Source organism: Papio anubis, chromosome X, assembly GCF_008728515.1.
Source record: "Papio anubis isolate 15944 chromosome X, Panubis1.0, whole genome shotgun sequence".
Lineage (NCBI taxonomy): Eukaryota > Metazoa > Chordata > Mammalia > Primates > Cercopithecidae > Papio > Papio anubis.
The window spans coordinates 78242165-78256726 of record NC_044996.1 but is presented as its reverse complement, the minus strand read 5'-3'; the positions used below and the strand labels follow the sequence as shown (position 1 = coordinate 78256726).

The 14562-nt window shown below is 38.5% G+C and overlaps 1 protein-coding gene across 3 annotated transcripts in view; it reads right to left on the bottom strand.

Moving 5' to 3' along the window:
* The window catches only part of CHIC1 (cysteine rich hydrophobic domain 1), a 120622-nt gene that overhangs the window by 38978 nt on the left and 67082 nt on the right, over positions 1-14562 (bottom strand). The gene's annotated exons all lie outside the window — the stretch shown is intronic.

The window sequence follows — 14562 nt, the reverse complement described above, 5'->3', positions numbered from 1 at the left end:
ATTCGGTATTGATGGAACGTGACTCAAAATACAGAGCTATTTATGATAAACCCACAGCCATTATCATACTGAATGGGCAAAATTGGAAAAAATTCCCTTGAAAACTGGCAAGATAGGATGTCCCTTCACCACTCCTATTCAACATAGTGTTGAAGTTCTTGGCTTAATAGTACTAGGCAAGAGAAAGAAATCAGGGTATTCAGTTAGGAAAAAGAAGAAGTCAGGCCTGTCCTGTTTTGTAGATGTATTATGATTGTATATTTAGAAAACCCCATTGTCTCAGCCCAAAATGCAATCTCCTTAAGCTGATAAGCAACTTCAGCAAAGTCCAGGATACAAAAATTAATGTGCAAAAATCACAAGCATTCTTATACACCACAATAACAGACAAACACAGAGCCAAATCATGAATGAATCACCTATTCACAATTGTTTCCAAAGAGAATAAAATACCTAGGGAATCCAACTTACAAGGGATGTAAAGCTGACCCTTCAAGGAGAACTACAAACCACTGCCTTCAGTGAAATAAAAAGAGAGGACACAAACAAATGGAAGAACATACCATGCTCATGGATAGCAAGAATCAATATCGTGAAAAAATGGCCATACTGCCCAAGGTAATTTAGGATTCACCGCCATCCCCATCAAGCTACCAATGAGTTTCTTCACAGAATTGGAAAAACTGCTTGAAGTTCATATGGAACCAAAAAAGAGCCCGTGATCTCCAAGACACAATCCTGTAATGTTAGAACAAAGCTGGAGGGTAATTTCACGCTTACCTGACTTCAAACTATACCAAGGCTACAGTAACCAAAACAGTACGGTACTGGTACCAAAACAGAGATATAGACCAATGGAACAGAACAGAGTCCCCAGAAATAATGTACTCACACATCTACATAAAGCCATCTGATCTTTGACAAACCTGAGAAAATAAGAAATGGGAAAGGATTCCTATTTAATAAATGGTGTGCTGGGAAAAATTGGCTAGCCATAAGTAGAAGCTGAAACTGGATCCTTTCCTTACTCCTTATAATGAAAATTAATTCAAGATGGATTAGAGACTTAAATGTTAGGACCTTAATACCATAAAAAAAATCCCAGAGGAAAACCTCCAGGGTAGTACCCATCTTGTGACATAGGCATGGGCAAAGACTTCATGTCTGAAACACCAAAAAGCAATGGCAGCAAAAAGCTAAAATTGACAAAATGGGATCTTAATTAAACTAAAGAGCTTCGCAATGGAAAGTGCGAAACTACCATCAGAGCTATGAACAGGCAACCTACAGGAATGGGTAGCAATTTTGCAATCTACTCATCTGACAAAGGCTAATATCCAGAACCTACAAAGAACTCCAACAAATTTACAAGAAAAACAAACAACCCCATCAAAAAAGTGGGCAAAGGATATGAACAGACATTTCCTCAAAGAGGATATTCATACAGCCAACAGACATAAGGAAAAAAAAATGCCTTACTCATCACTGGCCATCAGAGAAATGCAAATCAAAACCACAATGAGATACTCTCATCCACACCAGTTAGAATGGACATGCATCATTAAAAAGTCAGGAAAACAACAGGTTGGAGAGGATGTGGGAGAAATAGGAACACTTTTACACTGTTGGTGGATTGTAAACTAGTTCAACCATTATGGAAAAACAGTATGGCGACCCTCAAGGATCTAGAACTAGATGTACCATATGACCCAGCCATCCCACATTACTGGGATATACCCAGCAAATTATGCTGCTATAAAAGACACATGCACACGCATGTTTATTGCAGCACTATTCACAATAGCAAAGACTTGGAATCAACCCAAATGTCCATCAGAAGTGACATTAGATTGGATTAAGAAAATGTGCTACTACATACACCATGGAATACCATGCAGCTACAAAAAGGGATGAGTTTGCGGCCCTTGTAGACATGGATGCAGCTGGAAACCACTATTCTTAGCAACCATCACAAGAATAACAGAAAACCAAACACCGCATGTTCCCACTCATAGGTGGGAACTGAACAACTAGATCACTGGACTCCAGAAGGGAACATCACACACCGGGCCTATCATTGGGGAGGTGGGGGGAGGGGGAGGGATTGCATTGGGAGTTATACCTGATAAAATGATTTGTGCTGATGGGTGCAGCAGACTAACATGGTAATGTAAGTATACATATGTAACAAAACCTGCATGTTATGCACATGTACCCTACAACTTAAAAGTATAATAATAATAAATAAATTTAAAAAAAAAAAAAAAAAAAAAAAAAAAAGAAAAAAAAAAAAAAAAAAAAAAAAAACAGCAATAACAAGTCCTTACCTACCAATAATTAATTTAAATGTCAATAAATTAAAGTCTCCAATAGAAAAACAGAGTGGCTGAATGCATTAACAAACAACACCCTATTATATGCTGCCCACTTAGACAATAATAATTAGGCTGAAAGTGAAGAATGGAAAAAGACAGTCCATGCAAATAGTAAACAAATATTAGCAGGAGTAATTATGCTGGAAAAAATATTTTCAGTCACAATCTGTCACAAGAAACAAAGGACACTATATAATAAAGTGGTCAATTTATCAAGAGGATATATATCAAGAAGATATTATAAATGCATGTGCTCCGAAGTTCAGAGCATGTAAATATACATTTATAAGCCACTTGCAACAATGGATAAATCATACAGACAGAAAATCAGTATGGAAAGAGTGAACTTGAATAAGAATGTAAAACAAACAGACCTAACAGACATTCACAGAAAATTCCATCCAACAACAGCAGAATACACAGTCCTCTGAATTGCATATAGAGCATTCTCCAGAACAGAGCATACGTTAGGCCAGAAAATGAGTCTTAACAAATTTCACAAGATTAAAATCATATCAAGTATATTTTCCTAATACAATTGTACAGAACTAGAAATAACAGGATAAAAATTGGAAAACTCACAAATATGTGGAAATTAAGCAAGATACTTCTGCACAACCAATGGGTCAAAAAAATCAAAAGGAAAGTTTAAAAACAAATCCTGAGATGAACAAAAATGGAAACAAAATATATCACAACTTATGAGATGCAACAAAAGCAGTTCTAAGAGGAAAGTCTACAGTGATAAATGCTTACATTAAAAAAGATATCAAATAACCTATTTTTTTTTTTGAGATGGAGTCTCAGTCTGTTGCTCAGGCTGGAGTGCAGTGTGCAATCTCAGCTCACTGCAACCTCCGCTTCCTGGGTTCAAGTGATTCTCCTGCCTCGGCCTCCTGAGTAGCTGGAATTACAGGCATGTGCCACCACGACCAGCTATTTATGGTTTTTATTTTTGTATTTTTAGTAGAGATGTAGTTTCACTATGTTGGCCAGGCTGGTCTCGAACTCCCAACCTCAGGTGATCTGCCCGCCTAAGCCTCCCAAAGTGTTGGGATTAGGGGCGTGAGCCACTGCGCCCAGCCTAAACAATCTAATTTCACACCTCAAGTAAATAGCAAGAATAGAATAAAGCAAGCCCAAAGTTAGCAGAAAGAAGCAAATAATAAAGACAGGAACAGAAATAAATAAAATAGAATCTAGAAAAATAATTTAAAAGATCCAAAAAACTATGAGTCTTTTTGAAAAGATAAAGAAAATTGACAAACCTTTTGCTAGCTTAACCAAGAAAAAAGGAGAACACTCAAATAAATAAAATCATAAATGAAAGAAGAGCCATTACAACTGATAACAGAGAAATACAAAAGATCAGAAGATACTATTATGAACAATTATATGTCAACAAATTGGATAGCCTAGAATAAATGGCTAAATTCTTAGAGAAATATAATATACAAGAAACACCAAGACTAACCATGAAGAAATAGAAAATACGAACAGAACAAAAAAGAGCAAGGAGATAAAATCAGTACTCAAATATCTTCCAACAAAGAAAAGCACTGGATCAGATGGCTTCATGGGTGAATTCTACCAAGCACTGAAAAAATAATTAATGCCAATCCTTCTCAAGCTCTTCCAAAAAACTGAATAGGAGGAAACGATTCCAACTATATTCTACAAGGCCAGCATTACCCTGATACCAAAGCTAGGCAAGGACACAAGAGGAAATTAAAATTATAGGCCAATATCCCTGAAGCAAATAGATGCAAAAATCTTGAACACAATATTCGCAAACTAAATTCAACAGCACATTGAAAGGATCATACACCACAATCATGTAAGATTTATCTGTGGAATGCAAGGATGGGTCAACATACTCAAATCAATAAATGTAGTAAACAATACTAAGAGAATGAAGGATAAAAATCATTATCATATCAATATGTGCAGAAAGAACGTTAACAAAATTCAACATCATTTCATAATAAAAACTCTCAACATATTAGGTAAATAAAAATATACTCAATAAAGGCCATATACAACAAGCACACAGGTAACATCATATGCAATGACGAAATCCTGAGGAATAAGACAAGGATACCTACTCTTGACACTTTTGTTCAACTTAGTACTGGAAGTCATAGCCAGTGCAATTAAGCAGTAAGTAAATAGATAAGTTAATTAAAATTAAAAGGCAACAAAATCTAAAAGAAAGAAGTAAAATTTTGTTTGCTAATGACATAATCCTATATATAGAAAATCCTATAAAGACCCCACCAAAAAATTGTTAGCACTGAAAAATGAATTCAGTAAAGGTTTGAATTAAAAAAAAATACAAAAACAGTTGTGTTTCTATACAGTATAAACTATCCAAAAGAGGAATTAAGAAAACAATTCAGTTTACAATAGCTGACCAAGGAGGTGAAATATTTGTATAGTGAAGTATAAAACACTAATGAAAGAAATTGAAGAAGACACAAATACACAAAAAGATATCCCATTCATGGACTGGAAGAATTTATATGGCTAAAATGTCCATACTACCCAAAGCAATCTACAGATTCAATGCAATCCAATGAAAATCCCAATGGCATTTTTTTTTTTTTTACATGGAAAATTTACATGGAACCACAGAAGATCCTGGATAGCCAAAAAAATCTTGAGAATAAAGAACAAAGCTGGAGGCCCTAATCTTCCTGATTTCAAACTATATTTCAAAGCTATAGTAATCAAAACAGTATGATACTGACATAAAAGTAGACAAATACACCAACAGAGCCCATAAATAAATTCATGCATATATGGTCAACTAATTTTTGAAAAGGAAAACAAGAATACACATTGGAAAAAGGATAATCTTTTCAATAAATGGTGTTGGGGAACTGTATATCCATTTGCAAAGGAATGAAACTGGACCCTTGTCTTATACCATACAAAAATTAACTAAAAATAAATTAAACATTTAAACATGACTTCAAAATGTAAAACTCCTAAAAGAAAACATAGGGAATAAGCCCACTGACATTGCTACTGACAATGATGTTTGAGTTGTGATTTAAAAAAAAACACAGGCAACAAAAGCAACAATAAGACAGACAACATCAAACTAAAAAGCCTCTGCTCAGCAAAGGAGACAATCAACAAAATAAAAAAGCAATCTATGGGATGTGAGAACATAAATTCCAACAATATATCTGACATGAGGTTAACATCCAAAATATATAAGAATCTCATAAAAGAAAAATAACTGAATAGAAAAAAAATCCTGATTAAAAAATGAGCAAAATACCTCAATGGGCATTTTCCCAAAAAAGATACATAAATGGCCAACAGGTATATGAAAAGGTGCTCAACATCACTGATTGTCAGAGAATGCAAATCAACACCACAATGATGTATCACCTAAAACCTATTAGGATGTCTATTATTTAAAAAAAGATAACAAGTGTGGGCAAGGAAATACAGCAAAGAGAATCTTGAACTCTACTGGTTGTAATATAAGCTAGTAGAGTTAATAGGTAGAAGAGTATGGAGTTTCCTCAAAAATTAAACATAGATTGGGAGGAAAATGGCACAACAGAAGGCTCCACCAATCGTCCCCACCCTCACAAGGAAATCGAGTCAACAACTATCTATACAGAAATAACACCTTCATAAGAACCCAAAATTAGGGGAGCACTCAGAGTATCTGGTTTTAACTTCATATCACTGAAACAGGCATGGAAGAGATACAAAAAACACTCTGGAATCACAGAGGCCACCCCTCCCCAAACCCTGGCAACAGTGGTGTGGTGCAGAGAGCATCTCTGCCTGCTGGGGGAGAAAGAACACAGCAAGAGTGAGGCACTGAACACAGTGCCGTTCTGCTAGAGTGGAAAGAAAAACTGGACCAAACTCAGCTGATGCCCACCCACCCACTCATGGAGGGAGCATTTAAACCAGCCCTAGCCAGAGGGGAATTGTAGATTCCAGTATTTGGAACTTGAGTCTCTACAAACCTTGCCACAAAGGGCTACAGCCCTCTATGTCTCCAAGTAAACTTGAAAGGTGATCTACCCCATAAGGACTGAAACTTTTCAGTGAGTCCTAGTGCTGAAACAGTCCCAGAAACAGTGGACTGTGGGTCACACAACATGCTGAGACGCCTGCTGGAGCAGTCAAGGGAGTGCTGGTATCATGACTTCCCTAAACTCAGGCTGCATAGCTCTTGGGTCCAAAAGAGACCCCCCTCCTTCAACTTGAGAGCAAAGGAAAGAGTTGGGAGAACTTTGTCTTCCATCTTGGATACTATCTTAGCCACAGCAGAACAGGCCACCAGACAGTTGTGAGGCTCCCGTTCCAGGACCTAGCTCCTAGACATTTCTATACACACCCTGGGCCACAAGGGAACCCACTGCCTTGAAGGAAAGGACCAAGTCCTGGCAGCATTCATCACCTGCTGACTGAAGAGCTCTTGAACTTGAAATAACCAGCAGCAATACCCAGGTACTACATTGAGGGCCTTGGGTGAGCCTCTGAGACTTGCTGGCTTCAGGTGAGACTCAGCACATTACCAGCAGTGGCTATGGGGCAAAACTCGTAAGAAAAGCAGAAAGCAAAGTAAAGAAGACTTTCTTAGATACCACCACGACCAGGGCAGGGCAGAGCACCAGGCTGGCTCTTGGGGTCCCTGATTTCAAGACTTGACTCTTGGACAGCATTTCTCAACCTACCATAGGCCAGAGGAGAGCACACTGCCTTGAAGGGTGATTTGCAGGCCAGGCAGATTTCACCACAAGCTGACTTAAGAGCCCTTGGGACTGAAGGAAACACTGGCTGGTGCTCTGGTAGAATTCTTCATGGCATGAGGTGGCAGTAGCTATGGGGTCAAGCTCCTCCGCCTTTGGAAAGGGAAGAAGAGTGGGAAGTACTGTGTCTTATGGTTTCAGTGCCAGCTCAGCCACAATACCATAGAACACCAGGTAGGCTTTTAAGGTTTTTGACTCTAGTCCCTGACTCTAGGACATCACCTCTGGACCCATCCAAGGCCTGGGTGATCTTGCCACCCTGAAGGGAAGGGCATAGGCCTGGCTGGATTTGCCACCTGATTGTAGAGCTCCAGGGCCTTGAGTGAACATAGGTATTAGTCAGCGAGTTGTTACAGAAGGCCTTGGGCTATACCCAGTGCTGTGATGGCTTCAGGTCTGACCAAGCACAGTCATAGTGATGGTGGCCACAAGGGTGCTTATGTCACTCCTCTCCCAGCTTTAGATGGCTCAGAACAGAGAGAGAAAGACTCTGGGTTTTTTGTGGGGGGAGGGGGGAAATTAAAGAAAGAAAACAAGTCTCTGCCTGGTAATACAGATAATTCTTCCAGATCTTGTCCAAGACCAAAAAGGTGGTATCTTTACGAGTCTGCAAAAACCACAGGGTTAGTAGTCTTGGGATGCCCCCTATGCAGACAGAGTTTAGATCACAACACCCAAGTCCTTTAAAATATCTGGAAAACCTTCTCAAGAAGGATGGCTACAAATAATCCCAGACAACTAAGACTGCAATAAATACCCAACTCTTCAATGCACAGACACTGAAGAACATCTACTAGCATCAACAGCATCCAGGAAAACATGACCTCACCAAATGAATGAAATAAGGCACTAAGAACCAATCCTGGAGAAACAGAGAAATGTGATTCTTCAAAGAGACATTTAAAAATAGCTGTGTTGAGAAAACTCAAAGAAATTCAAGATAACATAGAGAAAGAATTCAGAATTCTATCAGATAAATTTAACAAATAGATTGAAATAATTTTTAAAACTCTAGAAGAAATTCTGGAGTAGAAAAAGCAATTGGCATACTGAAGAATACATGAGTCTTTTAACAGCAGAATTAATCAAGCAGAAGAAAGAACTAGCTTCTTGAAGAAAGGCTATGAGAAAATGCAGTCAGAGGAGAAGAATGAAAATAAATAAAAAACTGTAAAGTATGCCAATAGGATCTAGAAAATAGCATCAAAAAGGCAAATCTAAGAGTTATCGGCCTTAAAAAGGAGACAGAGAAAGAGACAGAAGTATTAAGTTTATTCAAAGTGATAATAACAGAAAAGTCCCCAAACTTGGAGAAATATACCAATATCCAAGCACAAGAAAGTTATAGAACACCAGGCAGATTTATCCTAATGAAGACTACCTCAAGACATTTAATAATCATACTCCCAAAGGTAAACGATACAGAAAGAATCTTTTAAATGCCGCAAGACAGAGGAAACAACATACAATGGAGCTCTGGCTGTTCTGCTATGAAGTAGCCATTCTTTTATTTCTTTACTTTCTTAATAAACTTGCTTTCACTTTATGGATTCACCTCAAAATCTTTCTTGGGCAAGATCCAAGAACCCTCTCTTGGGGTCTGGATTGGGACCCCTTTCTAGTAACATCTTCCTGGCGAACCATGAAGGGATGATACTGAGGAGACCCCTGACCCAAAGGAAATAGACTGCAGCAATAATTGGCTGACTTTGGGTAAGTGGTGGGGTATCCAGTAAAGGACGGGATTGGGTTAGAGGCCCAATTTAGGGGAGTTAGAGTCTCTCCTAGAAACAGAGAGGGTTAAAGCACTTTCTCTAGAGAGAGAGAGGGTTAAAGGCCCCTCTTAAAAGGTAATGACACTTAACCAAACTTGGGTTTGAGGCCCAACTTAGGCAGGTTACAGACCTTCCTAAGATTTAGGGGTTTAGAGGACCCTCTCAAAGTCCCCGTCAGCTAAAAAATTGATTTGACACTATGGGATATTAACTGTTACTCTCTTTGGATTAATCTGCCTTGCACTCTGCTGATGGCTGTGACAGGATTAGGCCGGTACAGGATCATGAGATAAGGGGAGCTTTTTTTTTTTCCCCTAAAGGGGAAAACTTGAGAGCTAATGGGAATGCTGGAGAAGATCCTTTGTGACCAACAAACAGCTGCCTGAACTTTTGATTAAATGTTGCTGCAATGGGTGGGTCTTTCTCCAGCCTCCCTGAGCTCTTTGCCTTCCCCACCTTGCAGCAGGCAATGCTTTTCTTTTCTCTCCTTTCCCTTTATTATTTTTTCTGTTACTCAGGGTCACCATCTTGCCCAGACAACCATGTGCTGAAACTATTTTAATCTACTTTGAATGGATTAAAGATGACAGAGCCCATCAGGGGGCAAGTTTGAGCCTTGCCAGCTCAATATTGGTATGCTCTGTCACATGTATTTTTCTCTGGCTGAATGGAAAATATTAATTCAGGTCCCCTATGCAGCCAATTGGGTGGCCACTTGCAAAATTGAGAGGCTTTTGCCTGTGGTTCCATGAAACAGAAAAAAAATTCTTTTGTGTTGTGGCTTGGCCCCAAGGGCTTTCATGTAGCAAGCAAGGTTACTAGGGCTGCTCAGGGAAAGAAAACCCAGAAACCTGACATGTTAGCAAAAGGGTAAGGATTTGTTACTGGTCAGACTTCTGCCCTCTTTCTTTATGCAAACTGGTTGAATGAATGGTAAAAATCACTGTTTATATCCTCTGTAAAGTTTTGATTAACAGGAAAAACAATTTGTGAGGCTAGTCTTAAGCTGTAGCAAATCTGGTGTGCTTTGTGTGTCTTCCTGTATCATTCTGTCATAAACAGGAATACCTTAAGATAGAACATGGGCTTAGGATCTCAGTTACAAACTGCTGCAGGTCCCTGAAACAACAACAAAAAACTGGATGAAGTTTCCTTCTCATCTTGTTTCATATCCTTGGGAGCTTGACCTTGTAACCATGTCGCGGTACTCGCTTGGTCTCTGCTATCCAGGGAACGGAAATTTGAGGGTTCATGTCATAGTCAGCCCTAAAAATTATATTGAGCAGTTAAAAGCCTATGCAAGCTCAAAACTGACTGCTCGAGGCTCCTTCTGGGAAGAGCAATAGAACTGTCCAATGCTGGGGCTTAGTAGCTAAGGCTTATTAGTTTCACCTGGGAGAAAGTTCAAAAGCCAGAAATATTGGCCATTGGCTTGTCTAATGTCAGGTAATAAGAAATTTTAAAAACAATTTTCTTTAAAGAGCACTATGGTTAAAAGTCAGCTTAATTAAAATCAGACAGATCCCTCTCAAAATCTAAGCCTCTATTCTGTTTTGCATTATGTTATCTGATGGTTTTGACTTTTGGGGGTGTCACATTATGAGAGAACTTTGGTGTGTAGTAACTAGGTAGAAAATGTACTTTTGAAAATAGCTAATGGCAGTTATGAAAAAATACATGGCTCTTTGCATGTCTGGATGAGAGAAGCATGCTCTTGGCCACGAAGAAGGTATGGAAATTCCCCACCCCCATCTGAGAGATAAGACTCCCATGGGGAATGAGCTAATACCCTATTTTTTAAGATCCAGTATCTAGTATTAAAATGAGACCCTTGGCCGGGCGCGGTGGCTCACGCCTGTAATCCCAGCACCCTGGGAGGTTGAAGTGGGTGAATCATGAGGTCAGGAGATAGAGACCATCCTGGCTAACACAGTGAAACCCCGTCTCTACTAAAAATACAAAAAATTAGCTGGGCATGGTGGCAGGTGCCTGTAGTCCCAGCTACTCGGGAGGCTGAGGCAGGAGAATGGTGTGAACCCAGGAGGTGGAGCTTGCAGTGAGCCGAGATCATGCCACTGCACTCCAGCCTGGGTGACAGAGCGAGACTCCGTCTAAAAAAAAAAAAAAAAAAAAAAAAAAAAAATTTAGACCCTTAATTTTGGGGGATTTCTTTTGCCTTCCAGCTGTGTCTGCTTATTAGGCCCTAGTAACTTCATACTTTAAAGAGAAACTCTAAAACTGGCAAATGAAAACCCTTACAACTACTGGATCTTCTTTTATCTGTGTATTTATATGTGTTGTGTGTGATGTCTATATATAAAAGAGCTTTAATTGGTTTAAAATAATAAAAGGTTAAATCAAATATTTTGTCAAAAAAGTAAAGTGTAATGCCTTTTAGTTCACGTGACTTAAGTAATCTTTGGGAAATAAAAACAGTTTTATAGGCAAGGTGTGTAAGAAAAGTGAAATGTATTTTTGGTAGCATAAGAAGTTAAAGAAATGTAAAATTATTCTGCTAAGTTTAGAGGGTTAAAATATTGTTTTAAGTTAGATAGGATAAAGCTGAAGGTTTAAGCAAGTTGTGGAAGATTTGTGAAAAATCAATCTTGTAAAAAATTCTACGTGTGTAGGCTAAAAATAAACGGATGGAGGAACGTTAACCAAGCAAATGCAAAGAAAAAAACAGCAGGTATTGCAATCCTAGTCTCTGATAAAACAGACTTTAAACCAACAAAGACCAAAAAAGACAAAGAAGGGCATTACAATAGGTAAAGGGATCAATGCAATAAGAAGAGCTAACTATCTATGCACCCAATACAGGAGCAATGAGATTCATAAAGCAGGTTCTTAGAGACCCAGAAAGAGACTTAGACTCCCACACAATAATAGTGGGAGACTTTAACGCCCTACTGTCAATATAAGACAGATCAATGAGACAGAAAATTAACAAGGATATTCAGGACTTGAATACACCTCTGGACCAAGCAGAACTAATAGACATTTAAAGAACTCTCCACCCCAAATCAAGAGAATATAGTCTTCTCAGCACCACATCATACTTATCCTAAAATTGACCACATAATTGGAAGTAAAATACTATTTAGCAAATGCGAAAGAACAGAAATCATAACAGCCTCTCAGACCACAGTGCAATCAAATTAAAACCCAGGATGAAGAAACTCACTCAAAACGACGTTAACTACCTGCAAACCGAACAACCTGCTCCTGAATGACTACTGGGTAAATAATGAAATTAACGCAGAAATAAGTAAGTTCTTTGAAACCAATGACAACAAAGACACAACATACCAGAATCTCTGGGACACAGCGAAAGCAGAGTTTGGAGGGAAATTTATAGCACTAAATGCCCACAGGAGAAAGCTGGAAAGATATAAAATTGACAGTCTACAATGGAACAGAACAGAGCCCTCAGAAATAATACCACACATCTACAGCCATCTGATCTCTGACAAACCTGACAAAAACAAGAAATGGGGAAAGGATTCCCTATTTAATAAATGGTGCTGGGAAAACTGGCTAGCCCTAAGTAGAAAGCTGAAACTGAATCCCTTCCTTACTCCTTATATGAAAATTAATTCAAGATGGATTAGAGACTTAAATGTTAGACCTAAAACCATAAAAAACCGTAGAAGAAAACCTAGAAAATACCATTCAAGACATAGGCATGGGCAAAGACTTCATGTCTAAAACACCAAAAGCAACGGCAACAAAAGCCAAAATTGACAAATGGGATCTAATTAAACTAAAGAGCTTCCGCACAGCAAAAGAAACTACCATCAGAGTGAACAGGCAACCTACAGAATGGGAGAACATTTTTGCAATCTACTCATCTGACAAAGGGCTAATATCCAGAACCTACAAAGAACTCAAACAAATTTACAAGAAAAAATCAAACAACCCCATCAAAAAGTGGGCAAAGGATATGAACAGACACTTCTCAAAAGAAGACATTCATACGGCCAACAGACACATGAAAAAATGCTCATCATCACTGGCCATCAGAGAAATGCAAATCAAAACCACAATGAGATACCATCTCACACCAGTTAGAATGGCAATCATTAAAAAAATCAGGAAACAATAGGTGCTGGAGAGGATGTGGAGAAATAGGAACACTTTTACACTGTTGGTGGGACTATAAACTGGTTCAACCATTGTGGAAAACAGTATGGCGATTCCTCAAGGATCTAGAATTAGAAATACCATTTGACCCAGCCATCCCATTACTGAGTATATACCCAAAAGATTATAAATCATGCTGCTATAAAGACAAATGCACACGTATGTTTATTGCGGCACTATTCACAATAGCAAAGACTTGGAATCAACCCAAACGTCCATCAGTGACAGACTGGATTAAGAAAATGTGGCACATATACACCATGGAATACTATGCAGCCATAAAAAAGGATGAGTTTGTGTCCTTTGTAGGGACATGGATGCAGCTGGAAACCATCTGGAAACCATCATTCTCAGCAAACTATCACAAGAACAGAAAACCAAATACCGCATGTTCTCACTCACAGGTGGGAATTGAACAAGGAGATCACCTGGACACAGGAAGGGGAACATCACACACCGGGGCCTATTGTGGGGAGAGGGGAGGGATATCATTAGGAGATATACCTAATGCAAATGACGAGTTAATGGGTGCAGCACACCAACGTGGCACATGTATACATATGTAACTAACCTGCACGCTGTGCACATGTACCCTAAAACTTAAAGTATAATAATAATAAAAAAAAGAAAAAAAAAATTGACAGTCTAACACCATAATCAAAATGACTAGAGAAGGAACAGCAAACAAATTAAAAAGTTAGCAGAATACAAGAAATAACTAAGAACAGAGAAGAATTAGAGGAGATAGAAGCACAAAAAACTCTTCCAAAAATCAATGAATCCAGGAGCTGTTTTTCTCAAAAGATTAACAAAATAATTAGACTGGTAGCCAGAACAATAAAGAAGAAAAGAGTGAAAAATTAAATACACAAAATAAAAAATAAGGGGATATCACCACTAATCCTATGGAAACACAAACTACCATCACAGAATAGTATAAACACCTCTATGCAAATAAACTAGAAAATCTAGAAGAAATGGATAAACTCCTGAACACATAAACCTTCCCAAGACTAAACCAGGAAGGAACAGAATCCCTGAATAGATCAACAACAGGTTCTGAAATTGAGGCAGTAATTAATAGCCTACCAACCAAAAAAAGCCCAGGGCCAGACAGATTCACAGCCAAATTCTACCAGAGGTACAAACAGGAGCTGATATCATTCCTTCTGAAACTATTCCAAACAATAGAAAAAGAGGGACTCCTCCCTAACTCATTCTATGAGGCCAGCATCATCCTGATACCAAAACCTGGCAGAGATACAACAAAAAAGGAAAATTTCAGGCCAATATTCCTGATGAACATCAATGCAAAAATCCTCAATAAAATACTGGCAAACCGAATCCAGCAGCAAATCAAAAAGCTTATCCACCATGATTAAGTCGGTTTCATCCCTGGGATGCAAGGCTGGTTCAACAAATGCAAATCAAAAAATGTAATCCATCACATCAACAGAACCAATGACAAAAACCACAAGATTA